Source organism: Carassius auratus, chromosome 35, assembly GCF_003368295.1.
Source record: "Carassius auratus strain Wakin chromosome 35, ASM336829v1, whole genome shotgun sequence".
NCBI lineage: Eukaryota > Metazoa > Chordata > Actinopteri > Cypriniformes > Cyprinidae > Carassius > Carassius auratus.
This window is the reverse complement of record NC_039277.1, coordinates 8,996,850-9,013,354: the sequence shown is the minus strand read 5'-3', so window position 1 is coordinate 9,013,354 and position 16,505 is coordinate 8,996,850. Positions and strand designations below refer to the sequence as shown.

The following is a 16,505-nucleotide window of genomic DNA, read 5'->3' as shown; positions in this document are numbered from 1 at the left end:
TTGATCACATCAAACACACACATGCATTATGCAAACACATCCATGCACTGCTCAACATTTCCTTAACTATCCTAGCCAAATCTATCTAGGTGTGTGTTCTTCACATCACACCTCCTTCCATCCTAAGGCTAAAAAAAATTAACATTTTTAGCACTAACAAGTTCAGACATTGATCTCTTTTGTCCCTGTCAAGCAAACTACTTCTGCATATTAAACTTTGCTATACATTTCTGTTTAAAGTCAGTCCGATCACATAGGCATAATGTCATTTATACTTCATTCTCATGCTTGAATTTTCTATTAATATTAACACTCAAGAATAATAGAGGGAAAAAATCTAAAGCCATCTGCCAAAGAAAGCTAAAATAACATCTGCCACCATTCACTGGGACTGATTTCAATAGACTTCAGGAAGCAGAATTGTTTTCCTTTTGAATAAGAACAAAGATAGTGTACATACTGTAGGTACAAGCAGACACAAGAATCAGCAAAGGCTTTTAAATAGAAACTGCTCAGTCTTTGTATTATGATTATGAATGTCACATCAAACTATCGACTGGAATGCCTGCTTGGGTCTCTATGAACCAGGTTGAATGAGCTAAACTGGTTCTATTGACTGTAATAATGACATCACAAACATGTCACACCCAGCAGACGAAACACACATCACAAGTGAACTGCTCTCTCCTGTTCACATGCACAGACAAAAACACGTAATAATACCCTGAAGGGGGAGGTTAGGTCACACAGGCAGCTATAGCTACACAGTAATGGTTGTATGTCACTGGCAAGGCATTTAATGTGATCCTACAAAGGGAAAGAGGACAAGAATACACACACACAAACATACATGAACAATGGCCATGGATAGCAATTCACGTCACTACTCTAAAGCAGAGACATCTGTCAGTTGAGCTGCCCTTCACTCCATCGTAATCTCAGACCAAAGGACGTCAAACACCATTTGTGAGCATGACAATCTCTGTTTGACCTCTCAGTACCAATCAAGGGAAGTTTTACAGTCAAACCTAATGTAAAATCATTCTGAAAAAAAGCATTTCATTTGGCTTTATCACAAAAACAAAAATAAAAATCACTCATGATTTTTTTTTTTTTTTTGAATGCACTCTAGTCTTATTTATTTTTCTCAGGAGTCTTTACGTCTATGCCAGCTCTGAGTTATTCTTCTTTGTACAAGAATAGTTTTTCTTTGAAAATTCTTTCTTCAACACACACGCACACATAATGGCATGTAATTGCCATTCACTTGTTCACGTGGTTTTTACAGATTTTATTGGACCATAGTACAGTGTTAGCACATATGGATCTAAAATATGTTAAATCTAAAATCTAAAAATATCTAAAATCTTGTTCCTCTAAAAGTACATCAACCGCTGGATCCGAACGGAAAGTACAGAAATAACTCCAATAGCAAACTGTGACTCTTAATGTCTGTGAAATCGTTGAGCAAAAAATGTGTCATCTATTGAATGTTTAATTATAAGAAATTGCCTGTGTGAAAGCATTGTCACAGATGCGATCTTTATACCTCAGTCCTATCTTTTCTTCCTTTTTTTTTCATTTAAAAAGCTAAAATAAAATATGAATATATTATATCAAATATTGATTTTAAACAAATATTAATTGAAAGATCTTTCTCTAAACAAAAAGAATCAGTGTTGCTTTGGCAACTAACTGAAAATAACATGAAGTTCTAATTTTACTAAAATTGAAATAAAACTAAATTAAAGCTTAAAAAAATGTAAACTTCTAAAAATGCCAAAAAGAACATTATAAAATTACAATAATTAAGCTAAAATTAAAATATGTTATATATATTAAATATATAAGCTAATAAAGAATGTATTTAAATTAGCTTTTGTATTATATATATATATATATATATATATATATATATATATATATATGAAGGTTAACCAACAAGCATTTCCCTCTTGGGAACCATCAGTGCTAATTAAAATAATTACAGACAGCACACATTTATAGCACATCAACAGCTGTAATTTAGTAACATCTACAAAACAATATTATAATGAGTCACCTGTCATGCCCCTGACTGTGCTGTTATTTTGTCATTATTACATTATTTATGGCTGCCTGCTTGGATGATTACAATGACTATAACCGTAACATCATGTCACTATAATAGGGTACAGCATTTAAGTCATGAAATGGTGAAAAACAAAATGATTTTATTCCAGAATACATCAGATGATCAGTTGCTGGATCATTAAGATGTATCACACACCTTTAATCTACAGACAGTTCAGTTCCTATCATTGCTAAGAGACAGAATACAGCTGTCACACCAAACACACTCATCATGATTTGACTCATGAATTCAATATGAAGCCATCCATTTAAAATCTTAATGTTTCCCCTGTGTGACTCGGATCAATGCAAAGTACAGGTTGCAAAGCACACATGTCACAGGTGACAGCTAACATACTTGTGCTTACACACACACACCCATCTTACATCTATACATTTCTCAGCACACAAGCACTATTGTTTTACATAAGCACTGAGATCCTGTCGGGTGTTTGTTGATCATGTCTGGTCACTCGTGTGTGTGTTTGTGCATGCGTGTGTCAGAGATGCCCAGCTGGCTGAAAGGGAGAGGCCAGACACTGCAGTGAATTATTCATCACAGAAAGACCTTCTCAAAGCTACATGAATGACACTGTGATTAAACCCACAAAGGCATACAAGATGAATGGAGAGGTAAACGAAGAGAATGAAAGCCATGGTGGCACGAAGGAGAAAGAATGAGGGATAAAAGGGGAGCTCCCCGATGCCATACTCACGTGGGCTCTTGCAGCTGACAGAAATAGAGAGATGAAAAAGGAAAAAGAAAGATATGGACAGGTCTCAGCAAAGCATCCAAGCACAGACCCGTCCAGTCTTACAGCCCCTCATCCCAAAGGAGACGGAGATTAAAGGAGAAAATCCAGAAAGCAGGAAAGACAAGCAGACAGGAGAGAAGCAGCAGCAGGGCGTGAGCAAGCGAGGGTGTATAATGTGTGTGTGAGAGAAGGGAGAGAGACTGTGATGAGGAAGGAAGGGAAGGGTGGATAGTGGAAGTGTATTGGCTGAAGGGAAGGGAGGTGGGGTTGTGCTCAGCCTATGCTCTGAGTGAAGGTGCAAGGCAACAGAAAAATGGCAGAGAAAGAACACATCCTTTAGATACAGAGGATTCTCTCTTACTCTATCGTAAAGTATTGCACTGTACCACATACACTGCAAAAAAACAAAAACAAAAAAAACTTATTTTTGTCTTGTAAATATCTAAACATACTTAAAGTCAGCATGAATCTGAAATGTATTTTGTTAATGCATGTTTCTGATCTTACTGTGAATCATGCATTGGTACATGTTATTATATTTCAATTAAATGTAATGACTTCTCCCTGTGGAACAACTTTCATTTTCTGCTGATGCCACTCAGGCCGCACAGGCCATTGGATTATGATCACACTTATAGCCGAATAGTTAATTAGATTTTTCAGCAAACTGAACATTTGATCTGACACATTCTAAGAAAAAAAAAACACAGTTTTTATGATTACATAATTTTATGATTACATAATAATAAGTCAATTTGGTACTCAACAAACATTTGTTATTATTATCAATGCTGAAAACAATTTTTTTTGTGGAAACCATGATTTTTAGGAATTTGTGATGAATAGAAAGGTTAAAAGAACAGCATTTATTTGGAATAGAAATCGTTTGTAACATTAAAAAAGTCTTCACTTTCACTTTTGATCAATTGAATGAATCCCTGTTGAATAAAAGTATTAAGAATTTCTTTAAAAAAAATCTGTTAGCACAACACATTCAGAATTATATATAACTCATGTATGTCATTTATGAAGTATTATATTTATGCATAAAAACTTCTAAATGGGCAAATCAAATACATTTCTATTTAAATTATCAAAAAAAAGAAAAAAGAAAAACTATATTCAAGTTTTATTCCTAATGTAGAAGTCTTTACACAGGATGTTTTTAGAATAGATATTTTTACTGGAAAACAAACAAAAATACTAAATACTTATTAAAACTTTTTGCAGTAAGCAGCAGAACACACACACACGCACACTAATAGATGTCACATGTTCATGATCTGAAAGAGAAAGAACTAGAGTTCAAATCTGAGAGGCAAAAAATAAAACCAATGACTATCCTGTGTGACGAAATTGCATGATGGCATTCTTTTTTTTTCTCCCTCAGTACACTGTAAGGGAGAGGGCTTGTTTGTATTCACAATCAGGAGAAATAATGGGAAAAAAAGAGATAGCACGAAACAACATGATAGGAGAAAAATCAAGGGGACAAGATAATGACTGAGTAACTGCATGAGACCTAATGAAGATTAATGACTACAGAGGCAAAGAGAGAGAGAGAGAGAGACAGAGAGAGAGACTGGCTATAACTGTAGATATTCAGTACACAGGACATATAATAAGACCTAACAGAGCAGAATGGAAAAAAAATAAAATAGTGCTGAAATTCCAGCTTGGGCAACACGAGTCACTTAAGTCACTTAAATCAGTCTTCCAAGACAAGCTAAAAATATCCTTTATGTCAAGCCAAGGAGAAAAACACATGGTGACATCTAAGGACTACCAAGTACCAACATAAGGGTTAGAATAGGTGGACACAAATTGCTGGGGGCGTGGCTTAATTTAATAAAAGTGACAACTGCATCCATGCTAAAGGGGGTGGACCAGGCCTGATCTCATTCTTTGATTTGATTGCATGAGAGAGCGATGTTACCATGGAGACTGCATCCAGTGGAGCAGAATCCAGATGGCAGAGTGCCTCATTCCCCCTCCTCCTCCTCATCCCTCTCTTTCTCTCTCTCTTTCCTCGGCAGCTTGGAGTAGATTCATACAGGAAGAGTACAGACCTGCAGGGCTCTTATTGTAAATTGCATGGGACTGCAACACAACGCCAGCACTCAGCACTGTGTGAGAGTGTGCATCTGTGCTCTGTTAGTGGTACTCTTCTTCAGGAGGCCTGAGGCAGGTGATGCTGCCGACTTTATTTTTATGAACAAATTTTATTTTCACCATATCTCAATTGATATATTGTGTTTGATAGCATTGTGTGGTGGAAATGACATTGCAAATATATTTATTTATTTTCACACATTACATGTCTTAAATTTCACGTCTCCATGGTAACCAAGCATACTAACTTTTGAAGAAAGTTTGTTATTGGAAATTACAGCAATTTGCATAAATATAATCATTTTAAACTATTTAAAAAAAATAAAAGTGCTTATTTTAATAATTTTAATCATTTATTATGAGTTTAAAATGAAACTGTTTTATGATGGATTTTCATAGTTTCATAGTAGATTGTGGTTAAGAAAGTATTTATATCCAAAATTAGGCGTAGCAGGTAAAATAAAATCTTTAAATAAATGTAATTTTTAAAGTATAATAAATTAAAAAATAAATAAATGATGAAGTCCTAATTAAAAAAAAATTCTAAAAAAAAATTGTATAACATAAAAAAAAGTTGAAATCAATCGATGAGACATAAAAGTGCACATACTTAAAGAAACACCCATTCATGGGAAAATCAAATATTGATATATTTACTGTATAATATTTGTCCACCACAACATATTCTAAAACCTTTTCTTTTCCTTTTTCTCATTAACCATCTAGAATAATGGTTCTTAACAAGTGGACAGGGTCCCCATTAGGGGCCCTCAGCTAAACTCCAGGGGGCTCCAAAAAGACTTACAATAATTTACATTTAGTTATATTTACATAATCCTCATATAATGCTTATATAAGACACTTAAAAATAAACATGTACAATATTAAACTGATAATTTTTATCTCAAAAGAAGTACCAGAGGAACATATGAGAACCTCCAAATACTGTCCTGGTCAAAGGGGGGCCTTTTAGAGTAAAGAAGTTTAATAACCAATGATGTTAAGCTCAGTAAACAAACACTTACATGTCTGATGTCTGTGATACTCATCAGCATTTATCAGGGTCTTTTATTATATCCAGTATCCTCATACAGTATGTGCAAACAAGGAATACCATTGCTTAATTAATAACTGCCTGGTATTAATGAACTTTAATATTCACTAGAGTTAAAAAGAGATTTAACTCCCAGTTGCCACTGTCTTCATGAGTTCATTGTACTGAGAATAAACCAAAGGGATTAAAAAACATTTTAAAGCTCAGTTCTTAATCAGATATGCTTTGTTTTCTTTCCTCTATAGAATGCTTCATCAATATGCTAAAGATTGTGATAAACTGAGAGATAACAGGATGTATATTTAATGTGTGTGTGTGTGTGTGTGTGTGTGTGTGCATGAGAAATGCTATTTTGTTCTTAGGTACTGTAGTGATATGATCAACCATTTTTTTGGGAAAGTGGTACATTCCACCTGTATAAAAGGGGATGTGATTGACATCCAGGTAGCATGTCATTTGGGGGTCACGGATATGACGTCATCTTGTGTGCGCCGTGTTTATGTCCAGCAGTGTGGCTGAGGATGCGGATAAACTTCTCTCTCTACAAACCTCGAACTCGTACGCCAGTGAGTGCGCGGGTCGGTGTGAGTTATTATCTGCAGTGACACGGGGGGCCAGGAGGTGTTGCAGCAGGCTTTTGTGGTCTATTTGAGAGTATTTGCACGCGTTTCAGTCTCGGCCCCGGAGAGCTTCTGGGCGGGGTGGACTGTCCTTCATTGTGCCTGCTAATTCTTTCAACTACTCTTCTGCCATTTACTGGACGGTGAATGTTGTGGTACTGCATACTTTGATCAAATTGACCGACTTAATTGTAGCGCACTGGGGGGTTACCGTGACAACCGGAACCGCTAGCGTTCCCGGCCTGAAGTGACTCATCGCCCTCAAACTAATTTGACTTTAACTTTGTGGGGGGTAATTACAGACGAATCATTAAGTGTTTGACGCAACCATTGTGTTTAACTGCCGTTTCTCTGTCAGACTAGTTTCTTTTGAATTGCTTTACTTAAGATTGTATTTTATTTTATTTTGTTTGTATGCATACTGTGACATGTCACAACCTGTTGTGTTGCCCACAGTCTGTGAGTACCAGTGAGTGAGGATTGCCAGTGACCTGGTGTCCTTGTTTCCGTCAGGCAGCGAGTGATAAGTGTTTCTGACAAATAATAACCTGATGTGCATATGTGACTGTGTATGAATGTGGGTATTTTGTCTCTTATGTTGTTCTGTTTCCTTTCCCTTCAGAATTGGGGTACCAGTCCTAGCCAGTGTCGTGTGTGGTGGTGGTGCGGCTGTAGGTTTGCGGTGTTCACAACGTGGGTGATGCTGTGTGGTTAGAGCACAAGTGTTTGCTGTGTTCATTGGATAAGTAACTTGAGTCCCCCAGTTCTGAAATCGGAAAATTGTTTGTCTTTCATATTTTTAAGATCCATGCCTATCCCTTTTTTTAGTGCTTATTAAAATAATAAATTGTGTGTATATATAAATTAGTGATTTTGAATAAATTGTTGAATTCTGTGTACTGTGTCTGATATCTGTCTCAGCCACCACGTATCTGTGTGCTGGTGATACATTTGTATACCGGTAGGTCCCCGGCCAGTTTCCGGGGTGGCGTAGTCTATATTTCTTGCCATAGTTGGCGCTGGGTTAAATTCCCGACAACAGCATTGCCACATTTGGCGTATAGTCGGCAGGGTATTGTGGCTGCTGTACAGATTCAGAGACATTGTGTTTTTTTTTTTTGTTTTTTTTTTTGTGTTTTCTAGTTGTGACAATACAGTGGAGATTCGTCTGGTAAGTACCCCTAATCAAATTTAGCTATGGAGGCTGAATTACAGGAAATGAGAGAACTAGTGGCTCAGTTGAAGGCTGATAATGAGAGACTGCGACAGGAACGGGCACCGGTTGAGTTGCTTGATCCTGGCGCAGCCTCTAGTAGTGTGTCACGGCCGGTAACTCCTAGTTCTGTCGACCTAAATGTCGGTACCGTTGAGCGCTTTGTGTTTATTCCCCGTGAACGGCGTTGTCCAAAATTTAATGGTAGGTCTGGTGTAGGCATTGAAGAGTGGGTCGAAGAAGCTCAGGCGTGTATGCGTATGCGAACCATGACTGTTGCTGAACAAGCTTTCTTTTTGTTTGATCATCTCGAAGGAGAGGCTCGGGATGAAATCAAATATCGACCCAGCATTGATAAAGATGATCCAGAAAGAATTATTTCAGCACTGCGTGAGTTATATGGTTGTGCAGAATCCTATATTGCTCTGCTGGAAGTTTTTTATTCGCGCCGACAATTGGAGGGAGAAACACTACAAGAGTTCTCCCTGGTATTGTTGGGTCTATTTGATAGACTTAAACGACAAGCCCCACATACCATCCCAAATGCAGACAGTGTAGTAAGAGACCAATTCATTGAAGGTGTGTTAGATAATGCATTACGTCGAGAATTAAAACAACTGGTTAGACGTCAGCCTGCTGCAACACTGTTGGACGTGCGAGGGGAAGCTATTCGCTGGGAACGAGAGGGGATGCCGGGTGGTGCCAGGGGGTGAAGTCAATCTGTTCCACTGGTGCGGGGAATTCAATGTGGGGTTCAAGGCGATACTGGGGTTCGTTCAGAGCATGGGGATCGCCCATCTGAATTGGTTGAATTACGGGAAATGTTTAATCAGCAGCAAAAGCAGCTTGACCAGCTTACTCAAATTATAACCCGAAGCCAAAGTACCCAGTTACGTGGTCATTCGCCACGTCCCACTTCTGTGATTTGTCGACGGTGTCAGCAGCCCGGTCATTTTGCCCGTGAGTGTAATTGGCGACATCATTCTCCCGGCCCGCCTACTCGTTCCCAGGCTGATTCGTCCAGCGACGCAAGGCCAGTTAGGTCTAGTTTCCCGAACCAGTCGGGAAACTAGCCCCCACCGTGCTGCAGAGTCACAGTTCGGTTGGGGGTATGCGTGGCTCCCGTGTTTTACAGGATGACACATCCGTGTCTCGTTTAGTCTCCCCATGCCCACATCTTGTTGTTTCCATGGGGGGTGTCTCAGTACCCTGTTTGTTAGATACTGGTTCCATGGTATCAACCATTACAGAAAGTTGTTTTAGGCTTTGGTTTGAACCGTGGGGCCAGGATCGATTACAGTCATGCCATTGGTTGCAGCTCAGAGCCGCCAATGGACTCGAAATTCCTTACATTGGGTACATGGAACTGGACATTGAGCTGTGTGGTCACGTGGTATCAGAGTGTGGAATACTTGTGGTTCGTGATCCTCCAGGTGGCAGCTCTAGCATCCCTGGTATTCTGGGGATGAATGTTCTTGGGCGCTGCTACAGGGAGCTTCTCGGACAGTATGGATCCACCCTGTTTGAGTTGCCATTAATGACGAATGAGGTGGAATTGTCTCAGGCTTTTCAAACTTGCCAAAGGGTTGATGGTGTTCTCACTTGCGGGGGTAATGTAAAAGTCCGGGGTCGTAGAGTGTGTCGTCTTCCAGGCGGCACCTTAAAGTTCATAACCGCAACGTGCTCATCCATATTTCGTGATAAGATTGTGTTATTTGAGCCCCTTGAGACTGGGTTGCCAGCTGGCTTATTAGCCTCCCCATCCTTAGTGCGTGTTAAGGGTGGGACAGTTTCTGTGCCTGTCATTAATGTTGGGGTTCTTGATGCTGTTTTATATCCCACAACCATTCTTGGGAGGTTGTGGGAAGTGTGTCTAGTTGACTCCCCTGTTGGGCTGACCGAGGTATCGCTGGCAAATGCTCAGATAACGACCTGTGACACGATCGTTGCGTCAGAAGTAGGGCAGGTTAAAAATGTTGAATTGCAAGGGTTGTCGGACGAGGAGCAGGAACAGGTAAGGGCTCTCCTCTTGGAATTCCAGAGTGTGTTTTCCACTGGTGAGCGGGATGTCGGGGGTACTGACCTCCTGTCTCATGAAATTCCGCTAATTGACGAGACTCCAGTCCGACAACGCTATAGACGAATTCCTCCATCCGAATATGAGTTGGTTAAGACCCATATCAGCCAGCTTTTAGATTCGCAAGTGATTCGTGAAAGTTGCAGTCCATATGCCTCTCCAGTTGTCTTGGTTAAGAAGAAGGATGGTAGCCTACGCATGTGCGTAGACTACCGTCAGCTAAATGCTAAGACTCGAAAAGACTCCTTTCCATTGCCGCGAATTGAAGAGACACTAGATTCTTTAACAGGGTCTCGCTGGTTTACCACGTTAGATCTGGCCAGCGGGTATAATCAAGTCCCTGTTGCTGAATCTGATCGTTATAAAACTGCTTTTTGTACACCTTTTGGGTTATACGAATGGAACCGTATGCCCTTCGGCCTGTGCAATGCCCCAGGCACTTTCCAGCGCTTGATGGAGCGGCTCTTTGGCGATCAGCGACACCAGTCTGTCCTGTTGTATCTTGATGACATCATTGTCTATTCCTCATCCGTGCAACACCACCTGCAACGGTTAAGGATGGTACTGGAACGCCTAAGAGCTGCTGGCCTCAAGGTTAAGCTGGAAAAGTGCGCCTTCTTTAGGGAAGAGGTGCAGTACTTGGGACATGTAATATCGTCCCAAGGAGTAGCTACAGATCCTGGTAAGGTCGAGGCCGTAGCTCAGTGGCCCTGTCCCAAAACTGTGTCACAGCTGCGGACCTTTCTAGGTTTTGTTAGCTACTATAGGCGATTTGTAGAAGGGTTTGCCCAGATAGCAGCGCCGTTGCATCGGTTAGTGACCGAGGCAGGTAAAGGGAAGGTGAGTAATCGTAGACAGGAGTTGGGGGCGTTGTGGTCCGAACAGTGTGAACAAGCATTTCGGACGTTGAAACAAAAACTTACCACCGCACCCATCCTTGCATATGCAGATTTTAAACTTCCGTTCATCTTGGAGATCGATGCCAGCCATGTAGGGCTAGGTGCGGTGCTGTCCCAAGAGGTTGATGGCAAGGTGAGACCAGTGGCTTATGCTAGCCGGAGTCTTCGTTCAGCGGAGCGTAATACTGCGACATACAGCTCCATGCGGCTGGAGTTTTTGGCCTTAAAATGGGCCATGGCCGAAAAGTTTCGTGAATACTTATTGGGACATCATTGTATCGTACGCACAGATAACAACCCGCTGAGTCATTTGGTAACCGCAAAATTGGGCGCCACCGAACAGCGGTGGGCGGCTGAGCTGGCAGCCTTTGATTTTGAGGTGCAGTACCGGTCCGGTATGTCCAACCGGAATGCGGATGCATTATCACGGTTGCCTTCAGGAGGGCAGCCTTTGGAAGGCAATAGTCAGTTAGGAACGTTAGTCCCTGAACTGTTGAGGCGGACCACCACTGTAAGTTCAGCCTTACCCACCACTGTGAGGGCTGTGCAGGCGTTGCCAAGTCGATCTGGGCCCGAACTGTTGCGGTTGCAAGAGGAGGATCCCACAATTGGTGCAGCCCTTAAGTATTGGCGTCAAGGGCGAGGCCCAGGGCCTCAAGAGCGACGACAATTGTCCAAGCTGATCTTGGTGCTGCTTCAGCAGTGGGACCGTCTGGAGGAACAGGACGGCCTGTTATATCGACGGGTTTGCCGTCCCGATGGCGGTGAAGAGGTGCTACAGCTGGTGCTGCCTGCTGTGTTACAGACTGAGGTACTGACCCAATTACATCAGTGTCATGGGCATCAAGGCATTGAACGAACCCTGGAGTTGGTGCGACGACGTTGCTATTGGCCAGGGATGTCGGCCGATGTAGCACATTGGGTACAGCGATGTGAGCGGTGTCAGCAAGCCAAGGAGGCTGCACCAGTTGCTCGGAGTTACATGGCACATCTACTGTCCTCCCGTCCAAACGAGATCGTGGCCCTTGACTTCACAGTCTTGGAGCCTTCCCATTCTGGGCACGAAAATGTGCTGGTTATGACGGATGTTTTTAGTAAATTCACATTGGCAATACCTACTCGTGATCAACGAGCAGAAACCGTGGCCCGTGTTTTGGTGGAAGAGTGGTTTTATAAGTTTGGAGTTCCGGGGCGGATCCATTCTGATCAGGGCCGGAACTTCGAATCCCATCTCATTCAGCAGTTATGTAGCCTCTATCAGGTGGGTAAGTCTCGCACCACGGCATACCATCCAGCCGGTAATGGCCAGTGCGAACGGTTTAACCGGACTTTGCACAATTTATTGCGGACGTTGCCCACTGGGAGAAAGAGGGACTGGGCTTCTTGTTTGTCCCAGGTGATATTCTGCTATAATACAACTCCCCACCAGGCCACGGGTGAAACCCCTTACTTTTTGATGTTTGGGCAGGAGCCGAGACTGCCGGTGGATTTCTTGCTTGGCCGAGTGCAAGAGCCAGTGTCTGGTAGAATCCACCATTGGGTGGAAGAGCATCAGGCTCGTCTCCAAGTGGCCTTTGAGGGTGCCCGAGAGCGGCTGCAAGCAGCAGCTCTAAATCGTAAGGCCAAGTTTGATCAAAGGGTTAGAGAGCAGCCTTTGGCGGAGGGCCAATTGGTCTATCTGCGAGAGCATGGATTCTTGGGACGACATAAAATCCAGGATTTATGGAGCTCGATAAAATATCAGGTAGTTCGGGCACCCCGGGGGGGTGGGTCCGTGTATACGGTAGCACCTGTACATGACCTTGGTAAGCTCCGCCATGTTCATCGTACCTCTTTAAAACCCTGTGTTTGTGGCAGTCCGACTCTGACGGAATCTCTGGGGGATCAGTCTGAACGATCAGCACCCTTGATGATGGAGGATGAAATGGAGGATGAATTGGAGGATGGCGATGTAGCGTATGTGGTGGAAGCGCCACCAGTAAGTGAGAGGGGTGCAGAGGTGAGTAGAGCTCCTTCCGAAGGGCGATTAACTCCTGCCTCTGGAGTCGAGAGTTTGGCTATCAGGCCTGCAGTAGGGGTAGGGGAGAGTAGTGCAAGTTTACATCCAGAGCCCGTATCCGTTGCTTTGGGGATGTCCAATATATCTGGACGGGCCCCAAGACGAACTGGACGTGTAGGGGCAGGCCAGCATTCAAACCTCTACCGCTTACCACGAGCTGTAGGGAGTGAGGCTAATCAAATCTCTGTCACGTCTACCGTGGGTGCTAACTCCGTGGTGGCCTGGTTTAGACCTTGGGATTAGCAGAGTTGTTCATCGTTGGGACTACGATGACTAATGGGGGGGTGGATTGTAGTGATATGATCAACCATTTTTTTGGGAAAGTGGTACATTCCACCTGTATAAAAGGGGATGTGATTGACATCCAGGTAGCATGTCATTTGGGGGTCACGGATATGACGTCATCTTGTGTGCGCCGTGTTTATGTCCAGCAGTGTGGCTGAGGATGCGGATAAACTTCTCTCTCTACAAACCTCGAACTCGTACGCCAGTGAGTGCGCGGGTCGGTGTGAGTTATTATCTGCAGTGACACGGGGGGCCAGGAGGTGTTGCAGCAGGCTTTTGTGGTCTATTTGAGAGTATTTGCACGCGTTTCAGTCTCGGCCCCGGAGAGCTTCTGGGCGGGGTGGACTGTCCTTCATTGTGCCTGCTAATTCTTTCAACTACTCTTCTGCCATTTACTGGACGGTGAATGTTGTGGTACTGCATACTTTGATCAAATTGACCGACTTAATTGTAGCGCACTGGGGGGTTACCGTGACAACCGGAACCGCTAGCGTTCCCGGCCTGAAGTGACTCATCGCCCTCAAACTAATTTGACTTTAACTTTGTGGGGGGTAATTACAGACGAATCATTAAGTGTTTGACGCAACCATTGTGTTTAACTGCCGTTTCTCTGTCAGACTAGTTTCTTTTGAATTGCTTTACTTAAGATTGTATTTTATTTTATTTTGTTTGTATGCATACTGTGACATGTCACAACCTGTTGTGTTGCCCACAGTCTGTGAGTACCAGTGAGTGAGGATTGCCAGTGACCTGGTGTCCTTGTTTCCGTCAGGCAGCGAGTGATAAGTGTTTCTGACAAATAATAACCTGATGTGCATATGTGACTGTGTATGAATGTGGGTATTTTGTCTCTTATGTTGTTCTGTTTCCTTTCCCTTCAGAATTGGGGTACCAGTCCTAGCCAGTGTCGTGTGTGGTGGTGGTGCGGCTGTAGGTTTGCGGTGTTCACAACGTGGGTGATGCTGTGTGGTTAGAGCACAAGTGTTTGCTGTGTTCATTGGATAAGTAACTTGAGTCCCCCAGTTCTGAAATCGGAAAATTGTTTGTCTTTCATATTTTTAAGATCCATGCCTATCCCTTTTTTTAGTGCTTATTAAAATAATAAATTGTGTGTATATATAAATTAGTGATTTTGAATAAATTGTTGAATTCTGTGTACTGTGTCTGATATCTGTCTCAGCCACCACGTATCTGTGTGCTGGTGATACATTTGTATACCGGTAGGTCCCCGGCCAGTTTCCGGGGTGGCGTAGTCTATATTTCTTGCCATAGTTGGCGCTGGGTTAAATTCCCGACAACAGCATTGCCACAGGTACTAAGAAAATTATTTGCATTTAATACATCTAGGGGACATAGTCGGATATCTTAAATGGACAAATATCTTGAGTGGCCATTATGACTGGATGCGATAGACGCATCCTGATTTGATGAACGTATAAATGTTGAGTCATGGTTTTCCTCTTTGTCACACTCAATAGCCAACATAAGACTGTTGAAGAAAGAAATATTCAAAAGACTTTCTGCCTCTTGGCTTATTGAAACAGAACATTGCTGCGACAGCTTCTCAACATCTCTTTTAAATCCTAAACCCATTCATTGTGACGCTCAAGGTTGAATGATATTGAATGTAAGTCATTTGGTCACCATTGTTAGTACGTCTTTAGTGTTAGTGTTTTGATCTGTGTTGGGGGTCAAATACAGGTAATATCCAGCTTTACTCATGACTCATGTAATAATCGGTGAATGACTTCACAGGGTCACATCTATTTTCACACGTTTCCGGCAAACATGGACGCGGAAATGCTATCAGCTGCAATCTTACTCAGCTTCCTCGCATGCATACCTAAAGGACCATGGATTCATGCTGAGCCACAAACAGAAGTCTTATTGACAAAAGCAAATTGTGATAATCGCAATTACAGGTTTGAATCCCAAAATGCAACGTTTTATCCACTGGAGGATTCCCAACACAAACAATCATAATGGAGTTAACCAACTCACCACAACATTTTGCTGCTTTCAGTGATCAAGCTGAATTAGAGTGTGGCATCATTCCAACTGATCTATTAAGGACAAAACATAATAAAAGTTAATAAATCACTCTTAACACAGGACATGACAATACATATAGGCTTTGGAAATGAGTGGTTAACTAGCGGTTCCACGAGTATAAAAATAACGAAATAGTGAAAGGAGTCAACTTAACTTTTTGTTATTTAATCTAGGTTTTCCCCATTTCCTCACACGCAGTACGAAGTCAAAATTGACTAAACGATAGCGACATCTGCCGGTCACTTTGATAACACAAATAATGACTTGGTGTGGGAAAAGCCCAACTGAGCGCACTAAGAAAACATTTCATTACAAACGTAAACAGAGATGTACTATTTAATTGTTTAACAACCCAAAGGCAATCCTTGTATAACTCGCTCCACTGCTTTTCTTGCTTACTATGAGACATAAGGCTATTCCATGTTAATGAGTTTATACTCCGTCACAATATCAATACATTCAAGCTATTTTAAATATATTATAATAATTTGAAATAAGCACACACACTGTTGGCTGGTCCACATAACGTAGATTGGGACGTTAGGCATACTAACAAACTCAAATATTGCTGAGTAAAATCTTAAACTTGCTTATAATCTAATAATGCATAATAATTTTTAAATGATTTCAAGATTCATGCAATATGCAAACCTTTCTCTCCATTTCTAATATTAAATTAAAGTATTGTCAAATAAATAGTGTAGTCCTACTTACTTTAGATGGCTCAAAAATATCACACGTTTGTAGTGTTCAGACTCCAGATGTGCGTTTTGCAAAAAGGAGAGTGTTGAGTCCCCAACAAAGTGATCCTGACCTCCTTTCCTTCTCTAAAGCTCGGGTTTCTTCCCTGTGTTTCTTTTTTCCTTTCTATCCTCTCTCTCTTTCTCTCCCTCTCTCGCACAAACATAAATGCACACTAATCATGCCTTTTCCACACAACATGCTTTACTTTGTGATAAAAACAGATTGCATAGAAAATCATACTATTATTAACTAGTTGTCTTAATGGTGGGATACTCTAACAGAACAAATAATTTTTTATATTCAAGATCATATTTATTGTAACTTTCTTGTGGAAATAGGTTCTTAAACAGTCTAAAAATATGTGAGAAGAACTTGGAAAATGTTCTAGTTTCAGGAACAAAATCAGCCTTGATAGTGAGAGCGCTGAGGGCTGGATGAAAGAAGAGTCTGTGTTCTGGTTTTTTCCAGGGGGTATTATTTCACCGAGACACCAGCCAAGTGAGATCATGTACCGTAAACATAC

General features: G+C 41.7%; 1 protein-coding gene across 2 annotated transcripts in view; it reads right to left on the bottom strand.

Annotated features, from left to right (window-relative positions):
• Window positions 1–16,023, bottom strand: part of LOC113054294 (tripartite motif-containing protein 3-like) — a 32,504-nt gene extending 16,481 nt beyond the window's left edge. Inside the window, exons 1-2 of one of the 2 annotated variants that reach the window (XM_026219741.1) lie at window positions 15,953–16,023; window positions 15,188–15,249 (exon numbers count right to left, since the gene is read on the bottom strand). The gene's annotated coding sequence lies outside the window, so the exon portion shown is untranslated. Of the gene's footprint in view, window positions 1–2,828; window positions 3,048–15,187; window positions 15,250–15,952 lie in introns of those variants that run through there. The other variant, XM_026219740.1, reaches the window with a different exon arrangement.
• Window positions 16,024–16,505: the final 482 nt, after the last annotated feature.